The 9,641-nt window shown below is 37.7% G+C and overlaps 1 long non-coding RNA gene across 1 annotated transcript in view; it reads left to right on the forward strand.

Annotated features, from left to right (window-relative positions):
- LOC134484673 (uncharacterized) overlaps positions 1-9,347 on the forward strand; it is a 29,149-nt gene extending 19,802 nt beyond the window's left edge. Inside the window, exon 4 of the long non-coding RNA XR_010062301.1 lies at positions 7,689-9,347. This is a non-coding gene — a long non-coding RNA (uncharacterized LOC134484673). The remainder of the gene's footprint in view (positions 1-7,688) is intronic.
- Positions 9,348-9,641: the final 294 nt, after the last annotated feature.

Here is a 9,641-nt window from a genome sequence, read left to right on the forward strand (position 1 = left end):
TACTACCCAATGTCACAGTGTTAAAATCTAGGTAAACAATAGAGAACCAATCAGATAGGGTGTTGTGGTTTCATTCTATGTTACAGAGCTGTGTTTGAGAAAGCACAGAAGTACAGTGAGCAAGAATAATGCAGGTGTGTTTATCAGAAGATATACCCATTTCCTGCTTCCTTGTCCTAATCACCACATCCACTGAGTGCCAAGCCAGGAACTTGCCAGTCACACTAACAGCCACAGCATTGGTTCAGGCAGTGTGGAGTCAGCTCCAATATGAAAGTAAGTCCTCCCTCTGCAAGGGAATACATTATCTCTGAATAAGAGGAAAATAGAGACATTAATGCTATTTCAAGTTGGAAATGATTTAGCTAGTATGTTTAATTTGCCTAGCATTATGATCTTTGTACATTTTTATTTCATTTCTAACGTATATGTAATGGGGGCTCTGTGCTTGCCGTTATCTGCATGTGATATGAGAAGACAACTTTGTGCAGTCTGTGTTCACCTCCATTTTAAGTGGGGAGGGAGATACATACATACATGTGTGTGAGTTTGTGTGAGATATATATATATATATATATATATATATATATATATATATATATATATATATATATATCTCAAGTTCCAGAAGAATATATATATATATATATATATATATATATATTCCTGGATTTGCAGACAGTTGTAAGCTGCCATGTGAGTCCTAGGAAATAAACCCGTATCCTCTGGAGGAACAGCCATTGCTCTTAACATCGAGCCATCAGTCTAGCCCCAATAAAATACATTTTAAAGGTAGTATTGGAAAAAATTAGGAAGTTGGCTATTGTGCTAATAAATAAGACATGTCATCTATATACCTCTTAGAATCCAGTGGACAAAAAATGTCCACACATTTCACATACACATGTTGGGGATTTACAACAAAGTCTTGAGCATGCTCAGCATATCCTTATACTCAGCTATGCTGTGGAGTCTTCAGTGATACTCTGAATAGTATGCAGTATATGGTTTTCATTGAAACGTTGAAAGAAAATTTGTTTTGTACAGTAAAATAGTGCTTCTGTTTTATTTAGTGGAAAAGAAAAGAAAAAATTTATCATCACCTAGTATTTTACTGACACATACCATTTGCATTTGAGTCAGGCAGGCTTCTCAGTGCTTAGTACATATTTTTAATGGCTTTGAAGGATATCCTAGAGCATATATTCTTTAAAGGCAAATTTTTTACCTGTTTACACAAGGGGAATCAACACTTACCAAATAAAGTGAAATATTATCACCTACTCAACATATTTAATCTCTGGTACAGAAAGACTAAAGCAAAGTAAAGTGATACAAAGTGTAGAAACTGCTGGGTGGTTCTTCTTGTCCCTGACACTTACACACACACTATTCTGTTTCCTATATCAAGAACTTCACAGCTGGGTGTGGGTGCATAGCTCAGTAATCCCAGCACTTGAGAGCCTGAGTCAGGAGGATTTTGAGTTTGAGGACAGCCAAATCTATACACCAAGACCCTGTCTCAAACACCTCCCCACCCAAGTCTTCCTCCTCAAACAAACACAACTCAAAAGATTCTAATTGTTTTTTTTCTAATCTCCCACCTAATTTTGCATTGCCTACAGTAAGGTTTAATTACCTTCCTCTTTCAATTTAACCAAGTCCTCTGCCAGAAAGAATTTTAAAGAAGCATTTGAGTGAAAAGTCCTCATGTGTCAAGAGCTGAAACATGGTCTTGGGATAATAGACAGAGTGGGCCTGCCTTACTTTGCTCCCTTATGAACTGTGCTACCCTGAAAGAGGCACTCATCTATATTATAGGTTTATAAATGTGAAATACCCGTCTTTTGCTACCTGTAAGATTTACCTTCTGTGTAAGACTCCTGTTTCTGAGTTTGGTTGGTTGAGCTCCGTGGTGTGACACAAGCATGTAGAAAACACAAGTGAAATACCAGAGAATGTCTCTCTCTTCCTTTAATATTTTTATGAATGTGAACGTTGAGCTTGGATGTATGTCTGCACCATGTGTGAGCCTGATGTCCTTAGAGGTCAGAAGAGGATAAGGAACCTTCTGGAACTGGAGTTCTAGGTAGCTGTGAACAACCATATGGATGCTGGGAATTAAACCTGGGTCCTCTGGAAGAACAACCAGCCATCTAAACACTGACCCAATCCCAGAAAGGAGCTTTGTCTTGTTTTTAGCACACTTCTGGCGAACTTCAGTAGATCAGAGGTTGCTTCAGTTCTCATCTGTCACTCTGCAGAGCAATTTGTAAGCACAGGTGCCACTCTGCTAGATGATTAATTTGGAATTTAGTCATTTCCTTTGGAATTTCTGGTTTTTTAAGGAATTATCATTGTATATTTTTAATCCACCCTTTGTTGTATTTCCTCTTAGTTTTTTTTAATTTGTTGAGTTCTTTACATATTAGGTAGAATTCATCTGGTAGTTTTTAAAATCTGGAAGTTTTTATAAATAAATATTACCCGAGACATGCTGTGGAGTCCCATGCCTTTAATCCCAGCGCTAGGGAAGCAGAAGCAGGTGTATCCCTGAGTTTCAAATCATTCTGGTCTACAGAGAATTCCAGGTTGGCCAGGGCTACAGAAAGAAGCTTCTGCTGCAGCTTTTCTCCTAACGTGGCCTTTAACAGGCAAAGTTTAATTTATCAATATTTCCTTGTATGAATGACTCTTTACCAAGGCCTTGTTCTTAAGATTTCTTTTCTTTTCTTTTCTTTTCTTTTCTTTTCTTTCTTTTTTTTTTCTTTTTTTTTCTTTTTTTTTTCTATCTCGGTCTTAACATTTTTATTGGTGTCCTATTTTCTTGTTTTACAGGTAAGTCCATAATCTATTTTGATTGAATTCCCATGTAAGTTCTGAAATAGTCAAAGTTTCTGTTAGATCTCTGACTGTCAGTTTTGAGTAACACTACTGTTATTGCAAAGAGCTGTCTCTGCTCTATTGAATGTCCGCTTTAAAAATCAATTAGGCATTTTGGGGGCAGTGGGGCCCATTCCCAGATTCTCCCTTTGTGTTTCTTTTTTGCCAATACTGGAAAATGTGTATTAAATCTCAATTTGGTAAGAAGATTCCCCATGCCTTACTATTCGTTTCCAGGTTGTTTTGCCTCTTTTAATTCTTTGCATTCTTTTCCTAGTTTTAGAACTATATTATATTTAGAATTATATATATATATATATATATGTTTTTCCCATTTATTATTATTTTTTTAACTTAATACACTTTACATCCTGATCACTGCCACCTCCTCATCACCCCTCCCACATTCCTTCTCTGAATTCCCCCATCCCTTTTCCTCTGACAATTAGGGTTCCTCCTGGATTTCCCCCTACCCTTACACGTCAAGTGTCTAAAAGGCTAGGCATATCCACTGCCCCTGAAACCAGACATGGGAGCCCTGTTAGAAAATATCCCTCATGCAGGCTACAGCTTTTGGGAACACCCACCCCAAGTTATTCAGGACTGATATGAAATCCAGGCTGCATTTGTGCAGGGAGGCCAAGGTCTAACCTGTGTATGTTCTTTCATTGGTGGTTCAGTCTGTGGGAGCTTCAAAGTTCCAAGTTAATTGCTTCTGTTGGTCTTTTTATGGTGTGCCAGTCCCCTCTTGGTCACCAAATCCTTCCTTCTAATTCTTACATAAGAGTCCTCAAGTTCTGCCTGCTGTTTGTCTGTGGGTACCTACATATGTCTGAGTCAGCTGCTCGTTGGAGCCTCTCTGGCGACAGCCATGCTAGATTCCTGTCTGTAAGCATAACAGAGCATCATGAATGGTGTTAGGGATTAGTGTTTGCCCATGGGATGCATCTCTCGTTGGGCCAGTTATTGGTTGGCCATTCTATAAGTCTTTGATCCATCCCCTGTCCCTGCATTTCTTGAAGACAGGAAAGATTTTGGGTCAAGTTTCTTGGACGGGATGGTGTCTCTGTTGTTCCACTGAGGTTCCTGACTTGGCTACAGGAGGTGGCCTCTTTGGGTACCATATCCCCAATGCTGTGAGTCACAGCTAAGGATGCTTCCATTGATCTTGGGGACCTCCCTTATCCCAGGTCTTTCTCATCTTAGAGTTGCCCATGCCTACCCCTGTCAATTGCAGTTTTCCACTCATTCTCCTGTCCTTTTGGCCATCCCTCCTTCTCCTCCCCACACCTGTTCCTGAATTTCCCCCAATTTCCCTTCTCATCCCCTCTTCCACCCAGTTCCCTCCCTCCATCTGACTCTAATGACATTTTTATTCCCCCTCTATGTGAGTTTCAAGCATTCTCCATTGTGCCTTCCTTCTTGTTTAAGTTCTTTGGGTTTGTGGAATGTACCATGAGTATCCTGTATTTTATGGCTAATATCATTTATTAGTGAATACATACCTGGCATGCCGTTTTGGGATTGGGATACATCAATTAGGATGATACTCTCCGCCCATTTGCCAGCAAAATTCATGATGTCTTTTTTTTCAATAATTGAATAGTATTCCATTCTGTAGATGTACCACATCTTCTGTATCCATGCCTCAGCTGAGGGTCATCTAGGTTCTTTTAGCTTCTGACTATCATGAATAAAATTGAGCAAGTGTTTGTGGGATGGTGGAGAATCTTTGTTTATATGCTCAGGAGTGGTATAGCTATGTCTTGAGTTAGAACTATTCCCATTTTTCTGAGAAACCTCCAAAAGGCACTACCAACAGCAATGGAGGAATGTTCCCATTATCCACATCCCCACCAGCTGTGTTTTTATTGATGTGAAGGTCAAGTCCAGATCTCACACAGGCAGAGCATTGCTCTACCACAGTACTGCTCCCTTAGCCTCTATGTATGGTTTAACATAATTTCCCGGAATTATCGTAGACATATTTTAATGGTACTCCATACTCCAAGAATTCCTTTTCACTTTAAATGTCAAAGGGGATCAGGGAAGCATTCTGTGAGGTACAAAAGTGTGTAAATAGAATTGCTATTTCCCTTTTCCTCTTTTATTCTTAGTACTGGTTAGCCCCATTCTATTTCCAATTACGTAAGTGTACAAGTCTCCTGTAAACATAAGTTTGGGAAGAGACAGAGTCTGGATTCCAACTCAAATCTAAACCATTTAATTTTTTTACCTCCTGTCTCTAGGATTGTATTATCTTTAACTGTGAATGAAACTGAGAATGGCTGCTTTTCATACTCCAAGATGAAAATTGTCATAACCTAAGGAGTACCATGTGCAATCATATGTGCACATAAACTTACTGATGACCAGTGACAGAACACCCATACTTCTGACAGATGAGAAAGTTGTGTCCTGTAACTAATGGGCATTGAGAATATGGTCAGTCCAAGTGGATTTCATGCACTTAGACGACCACAAATCATAGCTTTTGCACTGGGGAGAAACAGCTGCTGGAAGTCATGAACTCATGACCGCTGGAGCTGTGCCCACTATTGCTGCCTGTCATTATGAGAATGTCAAGCAGCATATAAGTAGTCAGAATACAGGCTATAATTTCCTCTGAGGTCATACAGATTTACATTATTATATGTTGCAGATTTTCTGTCTATTTCTCAGAGAACAGTAGTAATCTCAAAAATCAGTAGTTTGAATTGGGGGACTATAGGACAAAATCCAATTTTTTTTTTTTAGGTGAAAACCTTATTCATAATTCAGCTTACTCCAAAGCTTGGACTTTGAAAACAATGTCTGCCCCATTTTACTTTTCATCTAAATTTGGGTTGAAAAGTGTTTATTATCAGAGTGGGTGACTTTTGAGAGACTAGACACCCTTCACATGCAGACCCTTTAAGCACCCCTCAAAAAGAGATGATTGCTATTTGGTGCTCTGGTTTCCTACCTTTCACTTCTCTCCCTTCTTATTTCACTTTATTCCTATCATGGCTATGGCTCCGCAGCTCTTATGAAATTTATATATTTTTTAAACTCAATAGATGTCAGTTCTATAAATTAGTTCCATATATTATGCTTCAAATTTGGCATATGTGTAACAGAGAGACTCCTCTGGTAGAATAGCAATGATTTGATTTACTGTGATTCTTACCATTACTGAAGTGGACTAGCAGGGTAACCCAAGGAAGAATAAGGTGTAATTGCTTGACTAAAGTGGTGGTCGCATCCTTCCAGGACATCCTCTCAATACCAAAGAAGGAGGAGGACTTAAAGGAGGAATATTCTTTATTAGGGAAATAGGGAAGATAAAAAAGGAGACCAAAATGTAGCATGGGTGCATCATTGGAATCTGAGGTAAATATTACCTACTCTGGAATAGTCTGTGAAGATATTTAAAAGCCAGTACATCTACATGTGTTTCTCCTACAAGTGTCATAGAATAAATGGGCTTAGAAACAGGAAGCTGCTAACACCATCTTAAAAATTGTATTATAAAGACAAGGCAAAATTATAGAAATACAGGAAGATTAGTATACTGTGTTTTGTTTCAGTATTAATTTACTTTCTTCTGACAACAATTTATATTTATTTCTTCAGTAACTAATAAAGAGCATCCGCTTTCAGTAATAAGACTTGATACTACTTATGCTCACTAGACTAACACCAGCGTGTGACTTACTGAATATATGCCTGTTATTCTGTGCAAGTCCTCACTTACTAGTAAGCTGGTTAATTTATTATTATTTTTATTATTATTATTATTATTATTATTATTATATTTCCATTATGAGAAATGAAATAAAGTGTGTGGATTACATGACTTAACATACACATTTCATTTTAAAGGTTTCTAATTTATCATCAAATATCTTGTCTTTTAATCTCTATATTCATCTTATTTTTTAAATATTGAAGACTGGATTTCATTCCATTCCTGAAATTGCTTTATTTTTGCAAACCTTGGTAGATAAATTGTGAGCGGGTTTTAATGACCCATGAAGCTGGTAATACCTACTACTTAGCTGACCTCTGAAAAAATTCAAACATACCTAGATAACAAATTATGTGTTAGACACATAGAATTCAAATTCAGTGTTCTAATATAAATATTTAGACCAATATGCTTCTGATGAAAATTCTTATGACTTTTCAGGACTTTATTTCTGTGAAGAAACAATATCATCACAGCAATTCTCATAAAGGAAAACATTTAATTGGGGCTGGCTTACAGTTTCAGAAGTTTAATCCATTTTCATGGTGTGAAGCATGACAGAGTACAGTCAGACTGACACTGAGGAGGAGCTGAGAGTTCTACACCTTGATACACTAGGAACATAAGGAAACTGTATATTACACTGGGCCTGGAATGAACATATTAGACCTAAAAGCCTGTCTCTTCCACCAAGGACACACCTCTTAATAGTGCCACTCTCTTTGGACCCAGGTTTCAGTCTGTTGGGCCAAAACTATTCAAATAACCACAGTGATTATAATTTAAACCTGAAGATTGTTTCCTATCCAAACAGAGACTTTCTGTTCTGTTCTTTCTTTTCTTCCTCCTCTCCCTCCTTTTTCCTTCTTCCTCATCTTCCTCTATTTTCTTCTTTTTTTAATAGATCCAATTAGGATCACATGCCTTTACCTCCTACTAACTGTCTAAAAAAACGCTAAGTAAGTGATATGCTGGTGTATATTTATTTAATAAACCAGCTCTGGTGTGGGAGTATAGATTGAGAACACTGGGTTGTAGTGTTTCTTGATTTCTTTGATATAAATTTTTCCATCAGACCCAGTTTTTGCCACTGACTGTTGCATGTGGAGTTGAAAGAAGATGTGCAGTGGAGCAGCAATACACAGTGTCATGCAGATAGAATGTATGCAACCTGGAAAGGGTAGAGAACAACACAGTTTACACCAGGAAGAAGTGATAAATTGTGAGTGTCTATTATTTTAACATATACCTAGGTGTAAGTTTATATGCCTTACCATTTAATAATGATTGTGTCAGCAAACAGTTATGTATCTTATGAGATAAGACATACTGAATCCAGTTTTTCTAGACCTGCAAGGTATCAGGTCTTTCTGACTGTGCAATTCTGGTGTCAGTAAAAGTGTGAGCATTTATTTGACTAAAATAATGATCCTAAGGTCCAAGAAGGCATTCAGAAATCAAGGCCTATGTCTCTTCCAATGTTATTTCAAATGGTTACAAACTATCTTGTGTGTTGTCTTATGTCTTATAAACCCTATATAAACAACATTTTTTTTTCTTTTTTTCGGAGCTGGAGACCGAACCCAGGGCCTTGCACTTCCTAGTCAAGTGTTCTACCGCTGAGCTAAATCCCCAACCCCAACAACAATTTTTTAAACATAACACACTTTTATACCTTAAACCTTTTCAAAAATGTCTTCAACCTTGAATGACATCACTTTATCCTCCTAGCATTCGCACTATTGTATATTTCTTTTTCTAGAAATATCACAAATGCTGCGGGCGTCCATTTCCTTCTGTGGGAAACTCCCATTCTCCTTGATGTTTTTGCAGCTCTTTGTAGTTCATTTGAACTCAGCTTCACTTATGTAGTAAACGTCTGTTACTCAGCAAATTATCAGTTACCCTGGTATCATTCCATACTCAACTCACTAATAACTTTAAAATGATCTGTAAATACTTGTTTAATAGGACAAATTGTGGAGAATGCATGAGACAGTATGAGAAACTGACCAAAATTTAAAACTTTTTGAGGTTAGATGATGTGATCATTATTTTTCCTGGTAACGCAGAACCAGTTTATTGGATATCTAGCCATATCTTGTAACTGGAGAACATCATGGGGACTCAAGAAGTTACCAGAGGATGATTTCAGAGAACAAATGGCACTCAAAACCAAAAAGTTCAAATTGTATAACTATGTTTACAAATTATTTTTATTCTGATTTGATGTGCTTTATTGTGTTCTCGGAATAAAGCCAAAAGTTTCCAGCATAAAGACAGATTAGCCTTTGTATGGGTGATGCCTCAGTTGGGGGAAGCGGGGAGTGAAAGGCATGGATCTCTGTAGCTTGAGGGAAGCTCGGCTCCATGAACATAAAGGGCAAGAAAGTGCCTCATCACAGCCTCTGTTGTGTTCTCAGCTCTTTCTCTGGAGTCCTCTGTGCTCCTGAAGGCTAAGCATTGATGATCCAGTGTGTGAAGGAGGCTCTAAAGTAAAAAAACACCCCAGGTGCTCTTGGAGAGAAAGTGGTGCAGGATCTTCCTGTGGTTCTGCATTGTTTTTTCCTCCCAATCTTTTACCCTAAGCTGTCACCTAGTATTAGAAGTTTAAATTTCATGTTTAGACATCCAAAGAGTACACTGAAATGTTGCAGACCCCTAGTAAACATTTGTATAATTTTGTTTATGGTTAGTTCAATGATTCTAATGGCACATCAAAGAAGTCATATTTCTTATTAACCAATGTTTCACAATGATTCTTTTAAGGATGTTTATTTTAACAGTTTGATTTCTTTCTGGTGTTATGAAGAATCTACCTTTACTAAGGAACTATAATTCAATCTAGTAATTTTTTCTTTCCTTTTGCTTTTCTCTCCTCTTTCTCCACAATGAGGTCACTCTGACACCATGGTGTTCTCTTACATGCAGTCTTCTTTTGTATCATCAGTTCCTGCTATGCCCTCATCTGGGATCTCAAGATGGACTGGGGTCTCTTTGATAAGAATGCAGGAGAAAACACTTTCCT

This window comes from Rattus norvegicus, assembly GCF_036323735.1.
Source record: "Rattus norvegicus strain BN/NHsdMcwi chromosome Y unlocalized genomic scaffold, GRCr8 chrY_unlocalized_28, whole genome shotgun sequence".
Classification (NCBI taxonomy): Eukaryota; Metazoa; Chordata; class Mammalia; order Rodentia; family Muridae; genus Rattus; species Rattus norvegicus.